The sequence below is a fragment of the Manis javanica genome, chromosome X, assembly GCF_040802235.1.
Source record: "Manis javanica isolate MJ-LG chromosome X, MJ_LKY, whole genome shotgun sequence".
Lineage (NCBI taxonomy): Eukaryota > Metazoa > Chordata > Mammalia > Pholidota > Manidae > Manis > Manis javanica.
This window is the reverse complement of record NC_133174.1, coordinates 79,283,447-79,306,606: the sequence shown is the minus strand read 5'-3', so window position 1 is coordinate 79,306,606 and position 23,160 is coordinate 79,283,447.

Sequence of the window (23,160 nt, the reverse complement as noted above, 5' to 3'; positions counted from 1 at the left end):
ACATATATAGCTTATTGGAGAATCTTGCCTCAGTCCTGCAAGGTATTGCTACTTAGTTAATGCTATATAACAGTTTTCAAAGGGCCATTCCACCATTTTATCATGCCAACTGCTTCAGGATGGTGGGAAACATGGGAAAGTCAATTAATTCTATGAATATTGGCTAATTGCAACATTTAATTTACTATGGTGACATTCAATCAGACACACTGCTATGTGGGATACAATAATGGGTGGTAGTTTGGCAGAAGCATTGCATGCAAGGAGGTAAACTTATATCTAGATATAAGTGTCAATTCCAGTAAGAATAAAATATTGCCCCTTCCATGATGAAAGCAGTCCAATGTGATCAAGCTGCCATCAGGAAGTTGGTTGACCACCCCAAAAACTGTTCTGTATTGGTAAGTCAGTGCTGATCTCTGCAGATGGGGAACTCAGGAATGGCCACAGCCAGGTTGCCTTGGTGAGTGGTAGTCGAGGTTGCTGAGTCCATGCCTAATCTCCATCCCAGTCATCATCCCAATTTTTTCATTAGATTATTGGCAATTTCAGGAGTGGCTGAAGAACTAGGTTGAGTTGTATCCACAAAATGGGTCATCCTCTGTACTTAATTATTAAAATCCTCCTCTACTAACGTTACCCTGTGCTAAGCATTAATATGGAACACAAATAACTTAATGTTTTTCACAAATTAAACATATCAAATCAACACCTTTTTCCCAGTCTTCCTTGTTACCAATTGTGATCACCCATGAAAGGAAAAGGTGATCAAATTTCCTTCAGGCTAAATTGTGATATTGGCCTGGGGAACTGATATACCCTTAACGTAGGACAGTGAAGGTATATTGCTGGTTTTGCTAGCTAAAAGGAAGCTTCTCTGGACTCTGGTTGTCTTTACAAACAAGTGTGGAGAAAAAAAGCGTTTTTCAGATCCATAGCTGCATGTCATGTACCAGAGGGTGTGTGAATTTGCTCTGGTAATTAAACCACATATGGCCCAGCAGCTGCAATTGGACTCACCTCCTGGTTAAGCTTACAATAATTTACTTTCATTCTCTAACATCCATCTGTTTTCTATATGGGCCAAACGGGTGAGCTTAACAGCAATTCCCTGATAATTGCAGTAATCTCTGCCCTCCAGGAATGTAGTATTGCTTTGGTTCATTACTTTCCTAAGTATGGATAGTTCCATTTATTTCCATTTGGCCTTTCCTACCACATCAGCCCTTACTCTACAGGTCAGGGAACCAATGAGAATTCTGCCCGTTGCTGAATACATCTATCCTAATTTTTCACTCCAGAACTGGAGAAATAATGTCAGCATGAATTTGGTGAACAGATTTAAAAATTATCATCTATTTAGAACCACTCTCAGTACCAAAATCTGTGTTAGTCAAATCCCTTCATTTGAGGGTTCTGTTTGTAAACTGGTCCAAGTTTGGCAATCATTTGAGAGATTATGACTCTGTTTTTACAAGTCACACTTTTGTGCACTTGACCTAGAACTCTTCTTTTTATACACATTAAGAATTTAGTAGACTGTCCATCTATACTACTTTTAGGAACATCATGATCAATTGTCAGTGCCATAGGTTCCTCTGAGTCAAAGTGTTCAGATTGTTTCTTCACCTTTGCTGTCTATTATGGTAACCAGAGCTCCCTTTCATTGAGCAGTTGTTACTACTTTTCCCCTGACTCCCTGGACTCAAATGAACTACACTGCATTTTGTTTTCTTTATTCAGTGGCAGCAGTTATCCCTGAAATTTATGTTCAGTAGAGAAAATCAATCACTGTTATTCAAGAATACTTAAACTTTCATCAAAAAGTTATTTCTCACAGTCATGAGGAAAGATGTGTTTTCTGGACCCTTTCAAGGTAGGTGAGAAGTTCTTACATGATAAACAAACTCTAACATTCCAATTTCCTTAAACCTTCCCCTACAGTATACCAAAGCAGTTCTGGCATTTCAGCTTCATTTAATGTAGGCCAACTATAGGTCCAATAAAAAAAAGAACTTTTACACCTCTTTCTGTCAATTTGCAATATTAAATCTACCACCATAATTATCCCACACATTTAATATCCTTACCCTATATATGCATTGGATTTCTTTTAGCATAAATTGGGAAACTAATGTAGTTATTTGGATTGTAGCACACTTTCTCATGGGTCACACTTTGTACTTCATCTTTTGAGGCCTGTTGAGATTCATGTCTATTATAGGTACAGAATTAAAGAGCAGTGGTGGGGTGGGCCCTGAGGGAATCAGTAGTATCTTACAAGGAAATTACCTCAGGAGATGCCATTATAGTTACCTCAGGAAAAGCAGGGTAAATTTCCCCAGATGAGAGTGGAAGACTTCCTTTTATTGATTAAGAAGACTTAGAAGAATTAAGTCATTCAATATCTTCATCAGGATCTGCCCAAATGTCTTCTTCCAATTTTTAGGATCCCATTATTTCTCAATCAATGCCTTCACTTTAACAGTAGTTAAATTGTGAATTAGAGATTCAATTTATTGTAATTCAGCCATTCACAGAATGGGACTCTGGGTTTGGATTTTGGCCATCTCAGCTCTGTAGCTGCAGGAGATAAAGGTTTTCTTCAGGGAAAACCTAGAAACTTTTGGTCACTCATGTGGTATTTGAGCTGGGAATTTAAATCTTGAGCTAAACCTTTTCTTTCCTCACCCTCACAGTATTAGGAACAACCAGACAATCTCATTATATTCATTAGTTGGACAAAAATGTTTTAAGTTATCAAATACATAGTCATCCAGAACAATTCCTCCAGTACGTATTTAATTAGGAATTTTCAGTAATGATTATTTGCTTATCTCCATAGCCGCATGATGCCATGGACTATCAGTGCTCACTTTGTCCCTGGAAATAGAGTCATTATCACATTTAAATCTAATCAGGTAGAGTACCAATTCTAGAAATACTGGAACAGATTTAAAAATTATCATCTATTTAGAACCACTCTCAGTACCAAGATCTGTGTTAGTCAAGGTTCTTCAGAAAAATATAACAATTATGTATATACATATATGTATATGTATCATTTATTTACATGTGTGTGCATGTAAAATGATATATATATATGTATATGACTTATTCTTAAAAATTGACTCATGATCTAGAAATAAAGATAGAAGTAGATATATAGATAGATATATAGGTATATTTAAAATCTTTGGATATTGCCAGAACACCAACATTACTCAAAAAGTCTCTTATTCATTTTGAACTTGTTAGTTATTTCATATAGTTTTTTTTTATTTTGGTATCATTAATCTACAATTACATGAAGAACACTATGTTTACTAGACTCCCTCCTTCACCAAGTCCCCCCCACATACCCCTTCACAGTCACTGCCCATCAGCGTAGTAAGATGCCGTAAAATCACTACTTGTCTTCTCTGTGTTGCACAGCCCTCCCCGTGCCCCCCCCCCACACTATACATGCTAATTGTAATGCCCCCTTTCTTTTTCCCCTCCGTTCTCCCTCCCTTCCCACCCATCCTCCCCAGTCCCTTTTTCCCTTTGGTAACTATTAGTCCATTCTTGAGTTCTGTGATTCTGCTGCTCTTCTGTTCTTTCAGTTTTCCTTTGTTCTTATACTCCACATATGAGTGAAATCATTTAGTACTTGTCTTTCTCCACCTGGCTTATTTCACTGAGCATATAGTTTTATTCAAAAAATTTAAAACATTTTATTTCTATGAAAATGTGCAAATACACACAGAAATATTAGAAGCACCTGTGTGCTTAACATCCATTTTTTTATTTAAAAATTCTGTTTAATATTTTTAAATAAAGTACTACAGACACAGACTGTTATTAGATCATCATATTCCCCTTCATGGATATATTGTTTTCCTTCTCTCCCTCCTACTATGCTGAAATTGGGCTTTAACATATATATGCATGTGTTTTGCTTTTAGTTCATAAGAGTAAACAATACATGATATGGTTTTATGTATGCTTAAACCATGTAAATGGCATCAAATTATGAAGAAGTAGTATAAAAAACACAAATTATGGATTCAGACTGCTTGAAGGAATAAATGGAAAATCTAATCTATTTGTGCCTCAGTTTCTTTTTATTTAGAAAGGGATAATAATCATACCTACTTCTTAGGCTTGCTGAAGATTAATTAAGAAAATATATACAAAACTATTAGTGCAGTGAGTGCCTGGCACATACCACATATATATATATTTACTAGTATTACTTATAAGTCTACATTTTTTCTATAAACATGTTTTTTATTATAATTAGGTAGACAGAGCTCAGTGTTATTTATTTTAACTTATATTTATCATATCTACTACATTAATCAGGATTCTCCAGAGAAATAGAACCAATAGGATAGATAGATGATAGATAGATAATATATGATAGAGAGACAGGTAAAGAGGAGATTATAGGAATTGACTCACACAGTTATGGAGGCTGAGAAGTCCCATAATTAGCCATCTTCAAACTGGAGAACCAGGAAAGCCAGTGGCATAATGCAGTCTGAGTCCAAATGCCTGAGAACCAAGGGCTCTGATGTTCAAGGGCAGGAGGAAATGGATACTCCAGCTCAAGAAGAAAGAGAATTCACCCTTCCTTCACCTTTTTGTTCCATTAGGGCTCTTCAGTGGGTTGGATATTGGCTTCCCACATTGGTGAAGGCAGTTCTCTTAATCTACTGACTCAAAAATCAAATATACCCAATACCCACATATATGCACACCCATGGCTTTATATCCTTGTCAGCACTTTGTGCTATGGTAATAATAAGCATGTCATGGTAACTTAATGTGATTTTTACTTGAGTTTTTCTGATTACAAATGAGGTCAAGCACTCATTAATATTTGTCAGCCATTTAAGTGTCTTCTGTGAACTGACTGCTTGTTATCTTTGTGCATTTTTCAATTTTTTTCATACTGATTTGTAGAAGTTGTTTATATGTCCTAGAAAGTAATCTCTTCATGTTTACAAGCATCAAAACTATATTCTCCAGGCGCCTTTGGTTTATCATTTAGCTGTGGAAATGGTGTCATTTTAAAGCTTTTAAAATACTGACTTTTATCAGTATATTTGCCAGTCTTTTCTATTATATTTTCTACTTTTTGTGTATGAGGCAAAGTTACTTTGAACAAAATTCAACATAGCTTGCTCAATGTTTTACATTTTCTTTTTAAGTTTTTCTTTTTCATATTTAGGTCTATAATCCATGTGAAAATCACTAATTTTGTTATTCTTATTTCATTTTCTGCTTGTTTGTACATTGTAAGTTAAGGATTTTCCCCCCATTTAGAGAACAGTACTTCCAATATCACTTAAATTTTTTTAAACAAACCTTTTATTCTAGAACAGTGTTAGATTGATAGGAAAATTGTGAAGATAGCACAGAAAAGTCCTTATATGGCCCACATTCCATTCCCCTATTATTAGCATCTTACACTGGCATGGTACTTTTATTTGCTACAGGTAATGATGCAATATTAGTACATTGTTAAGTAAAGTCTAAACTTTATTCATATTTCCTTAGTTTTTACCTAACATTCTTTTTCTGTTCTAAGATCCCATTCAGAATGCCATATTAGATTTAGTCATCCTGTCTCAAGCTCCTTTGGGCTGTGACAATTTCTCAGACTTCCCCTCTTTTTGAAAATTTTGAAGGTTTGAAGCTTTCTGGGCATATATTTTGTAAATGCTCCTTAATTCGGATTTGTCTGATTTTTTCTTCATTATTTCAGTGGGGTTCTATGTTCTTGAAAGGAAGACCAAAGAGGTGAAGTGTCATTTTCCTTACATTACATCAATGGTACATATTACCATGACTTATCACTGTTGTTCACATGGGTAACCTGGCAGGAGTAATATTTGCCAGTTTTTTCCAATGTAAAGTTAACTCATTTTCTCCTTTACACAGCACACTCTGAAAGGCAGTCACTGTGTGCACTCCCCACTATAGGAGTGGGTAGTTATGTTCCACCTCCTTTAGTGTAACATATTTACATAAATTATTTTGAATCTTTCAGCATGGGAGACTTACCTCTTTTCCAAATATTTATCCACTTATTCAATCATTTATTTATAACATTATGGGCACATTTATTTTATACTTTGGGTTATAATCTAATACTGTTTTATGTTACTGTTCAAATTTTTCAAGGTTTGCCCATTGGGAGTGCTTTCAGTTGGTTCCTGTGGTCTTTTGATATACTCACATCATTATGTGTGTGTTTTTGTTTTTGAGCACTTATGTTGTGACATTGCAATATTCTCCAGGCTTATCTTGTTTATTTCCTGCTGCAATTCTACAATCAGCCATTTCTCCAAAGAGCCTTTCAGGAACTTTATTTAATAGTCCAATATATCCTCAAAGTTTTATAATACTCTCTATACCACACTTTACTATATGTGTGGATTTCTGTGGATCTATTTGGTTCCATTGATTGTTTATACCTGTACTGATTGCAGACTGTTAAAATCATTACAGTTTTAAATGTTCTTATATCAGACAAATGACTTACCAACTCTCCCATCTTTACTTATTCAAAATATTCTTAGCTATTGTGGTGTCTTTCTTTTCCAAATAAACTTTGGAAATAGCTTTTCAAGTTCCACATTAAGTGCAAAACCTCATTTTCTTATATGATTATGGACATGGAAACCCATGCCCACATGTGATTAAGAATTGTGTTGCATCATCCTTGTCCCCCAACTTTTGAGCAGTTAGTCTAGTAAAAAAATCAGCACATAAAGCCATATATCTGGTTTTCAATTTTGTCTTCTTCAGCCATTGTGTATTTTCTTTATCGTCTTTAAATTCACTTAAGCATTCTGAAGTATGTCATGTATGCACCTATGGAAATTTAAAATATATACTAAAGGAAATAGAATAGCATAAAGAATTTCCGAGTACCCACTACGTGATATCAAACTTTATCAACATTTTGCAATCTATTTTTATCTATCCTTTTTTTATCCATGATGTTTTAAAGCAAATCCTAGACAACAGATTTCATCAGTGAATATTTTAATATATATTTCTAATAGATTAGGGTTTTAAAAATCATGGCCAACATGCCATTATTTACAGAAGAAAATTTTAAAAATTCAATATTGCATAAGGCTCACTTCATAACATTTCTCTGATTGTTTCAAATAGGTATTTTTATAGTTTGTTCAGATAGGATCCAAACAATCTGCATTGCATTTTGTTGATCTTTTAGGTTTTTTGAATCTATGAGTTCTTTTGCCTTTGTTTTATGTCATTCTATTTCTTATTTTATATCAGTAATAATGTGATTTTATGTATTTTTGATGTCACAATTTACTACTTTTTATATTGTGTATGCATCTTTTAATGTAATTTATTTTTGAATAATTTATGCCATTCATTTTATTTATTTGGCATAGAATTAGAGGGTAGAATGAAAAAATTCATTTTTTTCTCTAGCCTTATTAAAGTATGATAGACAAAATTGTATATATTTAGGTTATAAAAGGTAATAAATTGTATCCATTTATTACAAAGGTATACATGTGTAAATGGTTACAAGAAGCTAATTAACATATCCTTCACCTCATATGAACTACCTTGCTTGGGTGAGAAAACTTGAGATCTACTATCTAAGCAAAATTCATGCATGCATTACATTATCATTTACTCTTCTCATCCTGTTGTACATTCAGTTTCCAGAACTATTCATCTCGTAACTGAAAGTTGGAAGACCAACTTCTCCCCTTTGCCTCACTCCCCAGGCCAGACTGGATTAAGTTTGCTGTTGATGCTCTTTATCACATTTTCCATTTCATTTACTCTATTCTTCAGCTACAGAATTTCTGTTTGGTTCTTTTTCACAATTTCTATTTCTTTGTTGAACATCCCTTTTTGTTCGAGTATTGTTTTTACTGAATTTGTTGAGTTGTCTCCTTGTAACTCACTGAGCTTCCTTAAAACAATTATTTTGAATTCTTTGTCCCACAACCTGTAACTCTCCATTTCCTTTGGACTAGTTACTGTAAATTATGTTCCTTTGGTAGTGTCATGTTTCCTTGTTTTTTTTTGTGTGTGTTTCTTGCCTTGCATTGATGCCTGCATATTTTATGGAGCAGTCACCTCTTCGAGACTGCACAGACTGGTTTTGGTAGGGAAAGACCTTCACCCACAGGAGGGTGTAAGCACATCAGTTGAGCAGGGTGTGGTAGTTGTAGCTCCAGGAATGGTGCGGCAGCACAGGCTCCTTTCAGCTCTGTCAGCTGAGCTCAGCACGGCTGAAGACTGTTAAGAGTCCTCTGCAGCCAAGTCTGTAGGTGTTTGCAGAGTCAGTGAGGGCAACTGGCACCTTTGGTGGCAAAGGCTGCTGGTTCCTCCTGATTACTCTTTCTCCTACTGAAGAAGTTGTGGCCAAAGGGCTCTCTCGTGGTACCTGGTCTGATTTATGGGTACTCTCATGTGGTGGTGGCACTGGTGTCTGATGTGTGGGTGCCCATGGGATCACCATGGAGCCAGGGTCTGGAGAACAGGTGTAGTCAGAGTTCAAGTGTCTCCATGGTGCAAGACACAGGCACTCTCCCTGTGGCATTGGCTCTGGTGTCCTGTATCTGAACACTCATGGAGCTACCACATAGCCCAGGTCCAGAGAGCTGTCATATGTGAAGTGACCACAGCTCTGGATGGGGCACAAATGTGCCCACTGCAGCAGTGGCTCCAGCGTCCTAAGAATGGCTTCTCAGGTAGTGGCCATAGTAGCAAGGCATGGGGTGTGGGTATGTGCTTGGCTGCCAGGACTCCAGGGTTCAGGATGTATGTGGGGCTGGTAGTTGGCAGTCCCATTCCCAGGGCAACATAACAGCAACTCTTTCTTGTGGAGAGGGCACTGCAATGTCTCCCACTCTGGGGTTCCACTGTAACAATGTCTGTTAGTATAACATCAGTGGCAAAATCTGCAGGTGTTTTCCACAGAGCGGGCTACTACGGACCACAGTGGCACCTGGTGTGTGGCTGATACTGATGGCTCTGCCCTTCTTTGTTCCTAGCAGTCTCCAGATGTCAGCTATGTTGATCTTTCCAATGATCCAACATTTGTGGTTCTTCTTTTTTTTTTTCTCTGTGTTGTTGCAGGTTCTTATTTGGACATGTGAGCCCTTCCAGGGCTGCCTTCATTCATGGAGAGCTAATTTTGTGTGTGTGTGTGTGTAAGAATAAAGGCTGGTATCTCCTATTCTATCTTCTTGCTGACCTCACTGTGAATTTCTTTTTCATTTTTGCTATAGAATTACTCACATTCTGTATGCGGCTCACTGGTTCCTTACAGTTGATCATCTAGCCCTCATATTTATTCCAAACTAGTAGTTATATCTAGAGGCATGATTAACTTCATTTTTATTCATAGATGGTATTGACTATATCACGTTAGAGAACACACAATTTCTGGTTGCTCCATTTATGATAAGATTGTTAAATAGCTTCAGGAGTTGTCAGCCAGTTTCCTTAATTATTTAAAGTTACCTATCCAAAAAAAAAAAAAGTTACCTATCTATATTTCATTGAATGGTTTTAGCATACATTGATCATTGTTGCTTAGATCCATTATTTCATCACTGGTTGCAAACTTGTAATGTTTCTAATACTAGAATTCCATCTGCATTATTACCTGAAAATCTTCTATAAGGAAGGAATTTTTCTCAAGAGTGTTTGGGTTTTCCTGAATTGTACTTTATACCAAAAATACTGGATAAATGTGAGATTATTTCCCTTCATTTGGGAGTTTTAGTACTAATGGGGAAATTTCCAAAAGTAATTAAAATGTAAGATTTTTGGTATCATTTAGAGCTTATAAATATGATTATATTTGATGTGCTTCAGTCAATTGTAGTTTTTTATGATGAAATTGTACCATTATTGTCCAATGGAGCTTATTCAAAATGCCTCCTGAGTCCTTTTGATATAATTCCAGTAGTTTTTGTTTCTTTGCTTTCTGATATATCAAAATATTCCAGTATCATCTTACACATTTGCTTACTTATTTCAAATATTTGCCAGTTTTTAAGACCTCTGATTCCTTGTAATAGGAAATAATAATCAGAAACTGTGATTTGGACGTAGTAAAGGTTTGTTACTATTAGTTTGGTCTCTATCCCTAGGCTTTTCCCAAGGTAAATATGCATATTTTTACAATATAAAAAATAAACCTATTATTCATACTAACATTTCCATTTCAAATTTAACAATACATTGGCTTTTCTCAAATTTGTTTTATCAATCTCAATTTTATTGTGCTAAAAATATTGCAATCTGTCATTAACATAAACTCACTTGATTTTATTCTATAATGTACTTGTGATAGTTTCAAAATAAGAGCACAAATAGTAGTAGTAACATTATAAGCATTGAAAAATAATTATTTTTGGCTATATATCCATCTGGTATTGTACAGATGAAATCATGTATTTAAAATTCACTTGGAGTACTTATTTTCTCTCTGTGCTTATTTTCCCAAGTTAATGTTTAGTTAGATTTGTTTCCTTTTTGCTTTCAGTTCATAGAGAATTATTTCCTCATTTTTATTTGTTTTTTTTTTTTTTTTTTTTTTTTTTTTTTTGAGAGGGCATCTCTCATATTTATTGATCAAATGGTTGTTAACAACAATAAAATTCAGTATAGGGGGGTCAATGCTCAATGTACAATCATTAATCCATCTCAAGCCTAATTCTCGTCAGTCTCCAATCTTCTGAAGCATAACGAACAAGTTCTTACATGGTGAACGAATTCTTACAGAGTGAATAAATTCTTACATGGTGAACAGTACAAGGGCAGTCATCACAGAAACTTTCGGTTTTGATCATGCAATATGACCTATAAACCATCAGGTCAAATATGAATATTCATTTGATTTTTGTACTTGATTTATATGTTGATCCCACATTTCTCCTATTATTATTATTATTTTTATTTTTAATAAAATGCTGAAGTGGTAGGTAGATGCAAGATAAAGGTAGAAAACATAGTTTAGTGCTGTAAGAAGGCAAATGTAGATGATCAGATGATCAGGTGTGTGCCTATGGACTAAGTATTAATCCAGGCTAGACAAGGGCAGCAAAACATCCACGGATGCAGAAGATTTCTCTCAAAACAGGGGGGGTGAGGTTCTGAGCCTCACCTCTGTTGATCCCCAAATTCTCACCTGATGGCCCCCCTGCGACTGTGCCTGTCTTAGGTTGTTCCTCCCTTGAGGAATCTTACCCGTCTCTGGCTAACCAGTCATCTTCCGGGGCCATACAGGGAAATGTAAAGTTGGTAAGTGAGAGAGAAGCCATATTGTTTGCAAAGGTTAGCTTTTTACTTCTTTGCAGATTTATGCCCTGTGGCTTCTATGCCCAGCACTTGTCTCGAGGTATCTTTACCACCTGGAGGAATTATGATACTCGGTAAATTCGATATGAGGCACGAATTCTATTTAAAGTTTGTAATTAGGAAGGAAGAAGAAAAGCTATAGATGTAGCATATGAAGGAAACTTGGGAGGATTGATTATTTCTTTGACATATCTTCTTGTATAGTACCTTAAGTATGTATAGGTTTTAAACTACTAACTAATTTGCACACACATATTGACATAATAGGAATACGGTGACATAAACAAAGCAAATCTATAATTACCAGCCATCTCCAGTGAAGCCAAGAAAACCATTTAGGCACCCTAGGCATTTGTGAAAATTTATCTATGATATGATGGATATTTTCCAACTGTACTTGAACCATCAGACAAATTAAAGCAGCCCATTTCTGGGATCTGTTCACATCCCATATGTTCTTTTAACCATAGATAGTCTATAGTCATGAGATTTTGGGGTGCTACAACTTGCACCCCTCCCAACTCCTGGTTGAGTTCCAACAGACAGATCCGGTCAAATTCGTTGTCTCACTGTATGCACATGCCAGCCAAGACATCTCCCTCCTCCTTCTCATGGCAAGTCCAGGAGATGGTGGGCTGGATGCAGCCACAACCGCAGCATCGTCCGGATCCCTGTGGAGGCTTTTTGATGATCATCCCCCGGCACGAGTCCTCCAGAGAGTGCTGATGCCGGAAGCTCCTCCTCATATCGTATCTTAGTTCATTTTCTGGGTATCCAAGCTAGGCCTTGATCTTCTGCATAGAAACAAACAGACCCTTTGCCCACACTTTGACATGCCCTCTATACCACTGTGCAGAACTCATTGGAGGTCAGCACACAGTAACTGCTTTTTTTTTTTTTTTTTAATTAAGAGAAAGGAATATTATCAGAAAAGAGTACCTCCATAGCTGATCATCTGACACCCTTTAAGTGATCAACATTAAGGATATTTAAAGCATGCGTTGATCTTTGATTTACCAATAGTTTTATCCTGTTAAGGAGTAATCCCCCTTTTCTTTCTTTCTTTCTTTTTTTTTTTTTTTTAATTTTTAATCTACACTTACCTGAAGAATACTATGTTTACTATGCTCTCCCCTATATCAGGTCCCCCCTAACAACCACATTACGGTTACTGTCCATCAGCTTAGCAAAATGTTGTAGAGTCACTACTTGTCCTCTCTGTGTTGTGCAGCCCACCCTCCCCTTTCTCCCTCCCCCCCATGCATGCTAATCTTAATACCCCCCTTCTTCTTCCCCCCCCTTATCCCTCCCTGCCCACCCATCCTCCCCAGTTCCTTTCCCTTTGGTACCTGTTAGTCCATTTTTGGGTTCTGTAATTCTGCTGCTGTTTTGTTCCTTCAGTTTTTCCTTTGTTCCTATACTCCTCAGATGAGTGAAATCATTTGGTATTTCTCTTTCTCCGCTTGGCTTATTTCACTGAGCATAATACTCTCCAGCTCCATCCATGTTGCTGCAAATGGTTGGATTTTTCCACTTCTTATGGCTGAGTAGTATTCCATTGTGTATATGTACCACATCTTCTTTATCCATTCATCTACAGATGGACATTTAGGTTGCTTCCAATTCTTGGCTATTGTAAATAGTGCTGCGATAAACATAGGAGTGCATCTGTCTTTCTCAAACTTGATTGCTGCGTTCTTAGGGTAAATTCCTAGGAGTGGAATTCCTGGGTCAAATGGTAGGTCTGTTTTGAGCATTTTGATGCACCTCCATACTGCTTTCCACAATGGTTGAACTAATTTACATTCCCACCAGCAGTGTAGGAGGGTTCCCCTTTCTCCACAGCCTCGCCAACATTTGTTGTTGTTTGTCTTTTGGATGGCAGCTATCCTTACTGGTGTGAGGTGATACCTCATTGTAGTTTTAATTTGCATTTCTCTGATAATTAGCGATGTGGAGCATCTTTTCATGTGTCTCTTGGCCATCTGTATTTCTTTTTTGGAGAACTGTCTGTTCAGTTCCTCTGCCCATTTTTTAATTGGGTTATTTGTTTTTTGTTTGTTGAGGCATGTGAGCTCTTTATATATTCTCGACGTCAAGCCTTTATCAGATCTGTCATTTTCAAATATATTCTCCCATACTGTAGGGTTCCTTTTTGTTCTATTGATGGTGTCTTTCGCTGTACAGAAGCTTTTCAGCTTAATGTAGTCCCACTTGCTCATTTTTGCTGTTGTTTTCCTTGCCCGGGGAGATATGTTCAAGAAGAGATCACTCATGTTTATGTCTAAGAGGTTTTTGCCTATGTTTTTTTCCAAGAGTTTAATGGTTTCGTGACTTACATTCAGGTCTTTGATCCATTTTGAGTTTACCTTTGTATATGGGGTTAGACAATGGTCCAGTTTCATTCTCCTACATGTAGCTGTCCAGTTTTGCCAGCACCATCTGTTGAAGAGACTGTCATTTTGCCATTGTATGTCCATGGCTCCTTTATCAAATATTAATTGACCATATATGTTTGGGTTAATTTCTGGGGTCTCTAATCTGTTCCACTGGTCTGTGGCTCTGTTCTTGTGCCAGTACCAAATTGTCTTGATTACTATGGCTTTGTAGTAGAGCTTGAAGTTGGGGAGTGAGATCCCCCCTACTTTATTCTTCTTTTTCAGGATTGCTTTGGCTATTCGGGGTCTTTGGTGTTTCCATATGAATTTTTGAATTATTTGTTCCAATTCATTGAAGAATGTTGCTGGTAATTTGAGAGGGATTGCATCAAATTTGTATATTGCTTTTGGCAGGATGGCCATTTTGACGATATTAATTCTTCCTAGCCATGAGCATGGGATGAGTTTCCATTTATTAGTGTCCCCTTTAATTTCTCTTAAGAGTGACTTGTAGTTTTCAGAGTAAAAGTCTTTCACTTCCTTGGTTAGGTTTATTCCTAGGTATTTTATTCTTTTTGATGCAATGGTGAATGGAATTGTTTTCCTGATTTCTCTTTCTATTGATTCGTTGTTAGTGTATAGGAAAGCTACAGATTTCTGTGTGTTGATTTTGTATCCTGCAACTTTGCTGTATTCCGATATCAGTTCTAGTAGTTTTGGAGTGGAGTCTTTAGGGTTTTTTATGTACAGTATCATATCATCTGCAAATAGTGACAGTTTAACTTCTTCTTTACCAATCTGGATTCCTTGTATTTCTTTGTTTTGTCTGATTGCCGTGGCTAGGACCTCCAGTACTATGTTAAATAACAGTGGGGAGAGTGGGCATCCCTGTCTGGTTCCCGATCTCAGTGGAAATGCTTTCAGCTTCTCGCTGTTCAGTATAATGCTGGCTGTGGGTTTATCATATATGGCCTTTATTATGTTGAGGTACTTGCCCTCTATTCCCATTTTGCTGAGAGTTTTTATCATGAATGGATGTTGAATTTTGTCAAATGCTTTTTCAGCATCTATGGAGATGATCATGTGGTTTTTGTCTTTCTTTTTGTTGATGTGGTGGATGATGTTGATGGATTTTCGAATGTTGTACCATCCTTGCATCCCTGGGATGAACCCCACTTGGTCATGGTGTATGATCCTTTTGATATACTGTTGAATTCTGTTTGCTAATATTTTGTTGAGTATTTTTGCATCTACATTCATCAGGGATATTGGTCTGTAATTTTCTTTTTTGGTGGGGTCTTTTCCTGGTTTTGGTATTAGGGTGATGTTGGCTTCATAGAATGAGTTTGGGAGTATTCCCTCTTCTTCTATTTTGTGGAACACTTTAAGGAGAATGGGTATTATGTCTTCTCTGTGTGTCTGATAAAATTCCGAGGTAAATCCGTCCGGCCCCGGGGTTTTGTTCTTGGGTAGTTTTTTGATTACTGTTTCAATTTCTTTGCTTGTAATTGGTTTGTTTAACTTTTGTGTTTCTTCCTTGGTCAGTCTTGGGAGGTTGTATTTTTCTAGGAAGTTGTCCATTTCTTCTAGGTTTTCCAGCTTGTTGGCATATAGGTTTTCATAGTAGTCTTTAATAATTCTTTGTATTTCTGTGGAGTCTGTCGTGATTTTTCCATTCTCATTTCTGATTATGTTGATTTGTGTTGACTCTCTTTTTCTCTTAATAAGTTGGGCTAGAGGCTTATCTATTTTGTTTATTTTCTCAAAGAACCAGCTCTTGGTTTCGCTGATTTTTGCTATTGTTTTATTCTTCTCAATTTTGTTTATTTCTTCTCTGATCTTTATTATGTCCCTCCTTCTGCTGACTTTAGGCCTCATTTGTTCTTCTTTTTCCAGTTTTAATAATTGTGATGTTAGACTATTCATTTGGGATTGTTCTTCCTTCTTCAAGTGTGCCTGGATTGCTATATACTTTCCTCTTAAGACTGCTTTCGCTGCATCCCACAGAAGTTGGGGCTTAGTGTTGTTGTTGTCATTTGTTTCTATATATTCCTTGATCTCTATTTTGATTTGTTCATTGATCCATTGATTATTTAGTAGCATGTTGTTAAGCCTCCATGTGTTTGTGAGCCTTTTTGTTTTCTTTGTAGAATTTATTTCTACTTTCACACCTTTGTGGTCTGAAAAATTGGTTGGTAGAATTTCAATATTGTGGAATTTACTGAGGCTCTTTTTGTGAGCTAGTATGTGGTCTATTCTGGAGAATGTTCCATGTGCACTTGAGAAGAATGTATATCCTGTTGCTTTTGGATGTAAAGTTCTATAGATGTCTATTAGGTCCATCTGTTCTAGTGTGTTGTTCAGTGCCTGTGTGTCTTTACTTATTTTCTGCCCGGTGGATCTATCCTTTGGGGTGAGTGGTGTGTTGAAGTCTCCTACAATGAATGCATTGCAGTCTATTTCCCTCTTTAGTTCTGTTAGTATTTGCTTCACATATGCTGGTGCTCCTGTATTGGGTGCATATATATTTAGAATGGTTATATCCTCTTGTTGGACTAAGCCCTTTATCATTATGTAGTGGCCTTCTTTATCTCTTGTTACTTTCTTTGTTTTGAAGTCTATTTTGTCTGATATTAGTACTGCAACCCCTGCTTTCTTCTCACTGTTGTTTGCCTGAAATATGTTTTTCCATCCCTTGACTTTTAGTCTATGCTTATCTTTGGGTTTAAGGTGAGTTTCTTGTAAGCAGCATATAGATGGGTCTTGCTTTTTTATCCATTCTATTACTCTATGTCTTTTGATTGGTGCATTAAGTCCATTTACATTTAGGGTGACTATTGAAAGATATGTACTTATTGCCATTGCAGGCTTTAGATTCGTGGTTACCAAAGGTTCAAGGTTAGCTTCTTTAGTATCTTACTGCCTAACTTAGCTCGCTTATTGAGCTGTTATATACACTGTCTGGAGAGTCTTTTCTTCTCTCCCTTCTTATTCCTCCTCCTCCCTTCTTCATATGTTGTGTGTTTTGTTCTGTGCTCTTTTTAGGGGTGCTCCCATCTAGAGCAGTCCCTGTAGGATGCCCTGTAGAGGTGGTTTGTGGGAAGCAAATTCCCTCAGCTTTTGCTTGTCTGGGAATTGTTTGATCCCACCATCATATTTAAATGATAGTCGTGCTGGATACAGTATCCTTGGTTCAAGGCCCTTCTGTTTCATTGCATTAAGTATATCATGCCATTCTCTTCTGGCCTGTAGGGTTTCTGTTGAGAAGTCTGATGTTAGCCTGATTGGTTTTCCTTTATAGGTGACCTTTTTCTCTCTAGCTGCCTTTAAAACTCTTTCCTTGTCCTTGATCCTTGCCATTTTAATTATTATGTGTCTTGGTGTTGTCCTCCTTGGATCCTTTCTGTTGGGGGTTCTGTATAATTCCATGGTCTGTTCGATTATTTCCTCCCCCAGTTTGGGGAAGTTTTCAGCAATTATTTCTTCAAAGACCCTTTCTATCCCTTTTCCTCTTTCTTCCTCTTCTGGTATCCCTATAATACGAATGTTTTTCCTTTTGTATTGGTCACATATTTCTCTTAGTGTTGTTTCATTCCTGGAGATCCTTTTATCTCTCTCTATGTCAGCTTCTATACGTTCCTGTTCTCTGGCTTCTATTCCTTCAATGGCCTCTTGCATCTTATCCATTCTGCTTATAAATCCTTCCAGGGATTGTTTCACTTCTGTGATCTCTTTCCTGACATCTGTGATCTCCTTCCGGACTTCATCCCACTGCTCTTGCATTTTTCTCTGCATCTCATCCCACTGCTCTTGCATTTTTCTCTGCATCTCATCCCATTGCTCTTGCATTTTTTTCTGCATCTCTGTCAGCATGTTCATGATTTTTATTTTGAATTCTTTTTCAGGAGGACTAGTTAGGTCTGTCTCCTTCTCAGGTGTTGTCTCTGTGATCTTTGTCTGCCTGTAGTTTTGCCTTTTCATGGTGATAGAGATAGTCTGCAGAGCTGGTACAAGTGACCGCTGGAAGAGCTTCCCTTCTTGTTGGTTTGTAGCCTTTTCCTGGGAGAATAGCGACCTCTAGTGGCTTGTGCTGGGCAGCTGTGCGCAGACAGGGCTTCTGCTTCCTGCCCAGTTGCTTTGGGGTTTATCTCCTCTGTTGCTGTGGGCTTGGCCTGGCTGGGGCTGTTCCTCCAAAATGGTGGAGCCCCGTTAGAGGGGGAGCAGCCAGGAGACTATTTATCTCCGTAAGGGGCCTCTGTGCTCCCTGCTGCCCATGGGGTTAGAGTGCCCAGAGATCCCCAGATTCCCTGCTTCTGGTCTAAGTGACCTGTCCTGCCCCTTTAAGATTTCCAAAAAGCACTCTCCAAACCAAAACAACAACAGCAACAATGAGAGAGGGAACAGAAAGGAAAAAAAAAAAAAAGAAAAAACACGCGATTTTTTTTTTTTTTCCTCAGGTGCCGGTCCCAGGCACCCGCGCACTGGTCCTGCTGCCCTGTCTCCCTAGCACCAGGGTCCCTGTCCTTTCAAGGCTTCCAAAAAGCACCCACCCACCGGTCCCGCAGGGAAGGAACGCTCAATATTCTTTGTCCTCAGGCACTGGTCCCACGCACCCGCTCACCAGTCCTGCCGCCCTGCCTCCCTAGCACCGGGGTCCCTGTCCCTTCAAGGCTTCCAAAAAGCACTTGGCAAAAAGAGAGAAAAAAAAGGGGAAAAACGCGCGATTTCTTCCGTCCTCAGGTGCTGGTCTCAGGCACCCACCCACCGGTCCCACAGGGAAAAATGCGGGATATTCTTTGTCCTCAGGTGCCGGTCCCAGGCACCCGCTCACCAGTCCCGCCGCCCTGCCTCCCTAGCACCGGGGTCCCTGTCCCTTTTAGGCTTCCAAAAAGCACTCGCAGAAAAGAGAAAAAAAAAAGGGGAAAAACGCGCGATTTCCTCTGTCCTCAAGTGCCGGTCTCAGGCACCCGCCCACCGGTCCCGCAGGGAAAAACGGGGGATATTCTTTGTCCTCAGGCGCCGGTCCCAGCCACCCGCTCACCAGTCCCGCCACCGTGCCTCCCTAGCACTGGGGTCCCCGTCCCTTCAAGGCTTCCAAAAAGCGCTTGCCATAAAGAGAAAAAAAAAAAAGGGGAAAAACGCGCGACCTCCTCCGTCCTCAGGCACCGGTCTCAGGCACCCGCCCCCAGGTCTCGCAGGGAGAAACGCGGGATATTCTTTGTCCTCCGGCGCTGTTCCCAGGCACCTCCTCACCGGTCCCGCCACCCTGCCTCCCCAGCAACGGGGGCCCGTCCCTCTAAGGCTTCCAAAAAGCGCTCGCCAAAAAAAAAAACTGCTCCGGTTTCTCTCCACCCGCCGGGAGCCGGGGGGAGGGGCGCTCGGGTCCCGCCGGGCTGGGGCTTGTATCTTACCCCCTTCACAAGGCGCTGGGTTCTTGCAGGTGTGGATGTGGTCTGGATGTTGTCCTGTGTCCTGTGGTCTCTATTTTAGGAAGATTTTTCTTTGTTATATTTTCATAGCTCTATGTGTTTTTGGGAGGAGATTTCCACTGCTCTACTCACGCCGCCATCTTGGCTCCCCACCTTTATTTGTTTTTATACATAATAGATTCACACTATTCCAAAGTCAAAGTATAAAGGAAATTTCACTTAGAGAAATATTGGTCTCTGTACCCTCCACTTTTCTTCTGCCTTCCCCTATTAAATGAGATGTAAATGTAAAAATGAGATGCCACTATATACCTATTAGGATAGCCAAAATTCAGAACACTGACAACATCAAATTCTGGCAAGGATGTGGATCAACATGAACTCTCATTCATTACTGGCATGAATGCAACATGGCACAATGGCTTTAGAAGGCAGTTTGGAGGTCTTTTGCAAAGTTAAACATGCTCTTCTCATGTGATCCAGCAATCATGCTTCTTGGTATTTACCCAAGGAGCTGAAAACTTACATCTGCACAGAAACATATGTACAGATGTTTGTAGCAGCTTTATTCACAATTTCCAAAGCAAGCAACCCAGATGTCTTTTAGTAGATAAATTGATAAACCTGTATATTCAGACAATGGAATATTATGCAGTTCTAAAAAGAAATGAGCTATCATACCATGAAAAGACATGGAGGAACCTTAAATGCATATTGTAGTTGAAAGTAGACAATGTGGAAGGGTTATATACTGTATGATTACAACAATATGACATACTGGAAAATATAAAACTATGTAGACAGTAAAAAACATAATTTTTCCAGGAGCTTGTGGGGGAAAGAATGAATAGGCAGAGCACAGGGGAGGTCAGTACAAATTTTGGATATACATCATTATGCATTTGTCCAAATCTATAGAATATACAATACAAAGAGTGAACTTTAATGTAAACTATGGACTTTGGGTGATTATGATGTATCTGTGTTCACCAATTATAACAAAAGTACCACTCTTTTGGGGGTTCTTAGTAATAGCAGAAGCTATCAACTTGTGGGGAGAGCAGGTATATGGGAAATCTCTGTACCTCTCCCTCAATTTTGCTGTGAAACTAAAATTGTCCTAAAAACATTCTTAATTTTAAAAACAACCTTATGTAATAACACAAACACAATACTAAGAATTAGATTATACAATTATTCCAATTATCATGGAATTGTTTGACATACCAGCATTCATTACATTAAACAAAATAATTTTTAAAAGCATTAAGAAATCAATGAAGCCAAAAGTTAGTTCTTTGATAAAATCAAAATAGTTGGCAATACTTTGGCTATACTTAAGAGCACAAAGAGAGATGACTTAACAAAATCAGGAATGAAAGTGAGGTCATTAGCACTCATCTTACAGAACCAGGTGCCTCCATTGGTTAAGTCTACCAAACATTTAAAGAATAAACACTTACAAGAAAGTATGATAAAATCCTTCTTGTACCATTCTATAAGGCTATATACCAAAATTAGAAAAACAAAACTATAGGAAAACAAAATCATAGGCCAATATACCTTATGAATATAGGTGTAAACATTTTTAATAAAGTATTAGTAAACAAAATCCAACAATGTATAAAAAAAGTTTGCACACTATGACCAAGTGAGAGTTAAATAATTTTAGGTGTAATGTATTAATTATAAAGGACAAAAATGCATGATCACACCAATAAATAAAAAAGCAATTTAAACATTTTAACACCTCTTTATGACTACAAATTCTTAGACTGAATAGAAGTGTCTTCCTCAATCTGTTAAAGGTCATCTAAGCAAAAATACACAGCTAACATCATACTTAAGTGGAAAGAGGAAGAATTTCTCATAAAACTTAGGAAGGGTTTGTTTTACCATCTGTTTAAAATTATTCAGGAAGTTATAGCCAAAATAATTAAGCAGGAAATGAAAAAAAAAGGCATCCACACTAGAAATGAAGAAATAAAACTATATTTACAGATGAGAAAACTTTGTTTATAAAATATTCTAAGAAATCAAATAAAATAGCTATTAGAACTGATAATTGCATTCAGCAAAGTTGCTGGTTGCAAGATCAATATACAAAATTCAATTGTATTGTTACAGACTAGTAATGAACAATCCAAAACTGCAATGAAGAAAACATTTTTATTTACAAAATCAAAAAGAAAATACCTAGGAGAGAACTTAGCAAAAAAAAAATGCAAAATGTGTATGTTTAAAAGTACAAAATATTGTTAAAATTAATTAAAGGAGACCTAAATAAATGGAAAGGCCTTTTTTGTTTATGAATTGGAAACATACTACTGTTAAGTTGGCAATGAATATTGTTAGTTCCTGAATAGATCTGAAGAATCTACAAAGTCCCTATCAAAATCCCAATTGGATTTTGAAACTAACATAGTACTAAAATTTATATGGAAGTGCAATAGGCCAGAATAACCAAAATAATTTTGAAAAAGAAATTGATTGGGAAAATTCATACTTTCTGGTCTCAAAACTTACTATAAAGCTACAGCAGTCATGATACTGTGGTACTGGTGTAAGGATAAACATATAGATCAGTGGAAAAGAAATGAGAATCCTGAAACAAGTGCTTCTATTTTCAGCCATTTGATTTTTGACTGTTTCTAAGATAATTCACTGGAGAAACAAACCTATTCAAAAATAGTAGAAAGATTTGAACAGATCCTTCACCAAGGTAGATGTACAAATAAATGGTCAATAAACATGTTTGAATGTGTCCGTATCATTAGTCACTAGGGAAATGCAAACTGTAACCAAAAAGATGCATTTCACACCCAATTAGAATGGCAATAATAAATAAGACAGACAATAATATATGTTGACAAGGATCTAGAGAAAGGGAACCTTCAGACATTGCTGCAGGACTCTAAAACGTACAGCTACTTTGCAAAATATCTTGAGTTTCTTAAAAAGTTAAAAGATAAAACTCCATACTACTCAGCAATTCTTTTCCTAGGTTTCTACTCAAGAGAAATGAAAACATGTCCACAAAAAGGTCTTACACCTGGATATCCACAACAGCATTACTTATAATTTCCCCAAACTGGAAACTACCGAAATGCTCACTAATAATTAAGTAGAGAGGCAAATGTTATATATTCATACAATTGATTACTATTCAGCAATAAAAAGGAACAAAGTATTGATACATGCTACATCACTGAAGAACTTTAAAAACATGTTAAGTGAATGATGTAAATTTAATTCAAGAGACTACATACTGTAGGATTCCATGTATAGGACATATTAAGAAAAAGGCAAATTTACAGAAACATAAAATAGATTAAGGTTGCTTGTGTTTGGGGTAGGAATAGGAATTAATTATAAAAGGGTATGCGAAATCTTGTTCGATGAATGAAAATGTTCTAAAACAGGTTTACAATGATGGTTTCATGACTCGGTAAAGCTATTAAAATATTCAAATGCACATGTGAAATTGATTAATGTTATGATATGTAAAATATAATTTAATAAAGCTGTCCAGAAAACGAAACCTCCCACAATGTTCATACATTTATGCAAATACTTTATACATTTTGAAACGATATTACTTGGTATATACAAACAGTTTCTTGTGACCCCTTTCCATCCTTCCTCTTTCTCTAGCAATGATGTTTGCTATAAAGCATATTTCTAATGAAATTAATACAGCAATTCCATATTTATTTTCATCAGTGATTGCAAAGCATATGATATTCCATGATTTTACTTCAGATTTTCTCTGTCCTTGTATTTAAGGTGTGTTTTTTTTATGCAGCCCATACTTGAAATTTTTAAGGTGTGCCCTTTGCCTTTTCATTGGAGGTTTTAGATAATTTCCATATATCATAATTACTGATATATTTAAGTTTACATCTATCATCTTACTATTCACTTTCTATTGGTTCCACATGTATCATACTCCATTTTTACCCCTTCTTTTGTTTCATTCTTTCCAATTA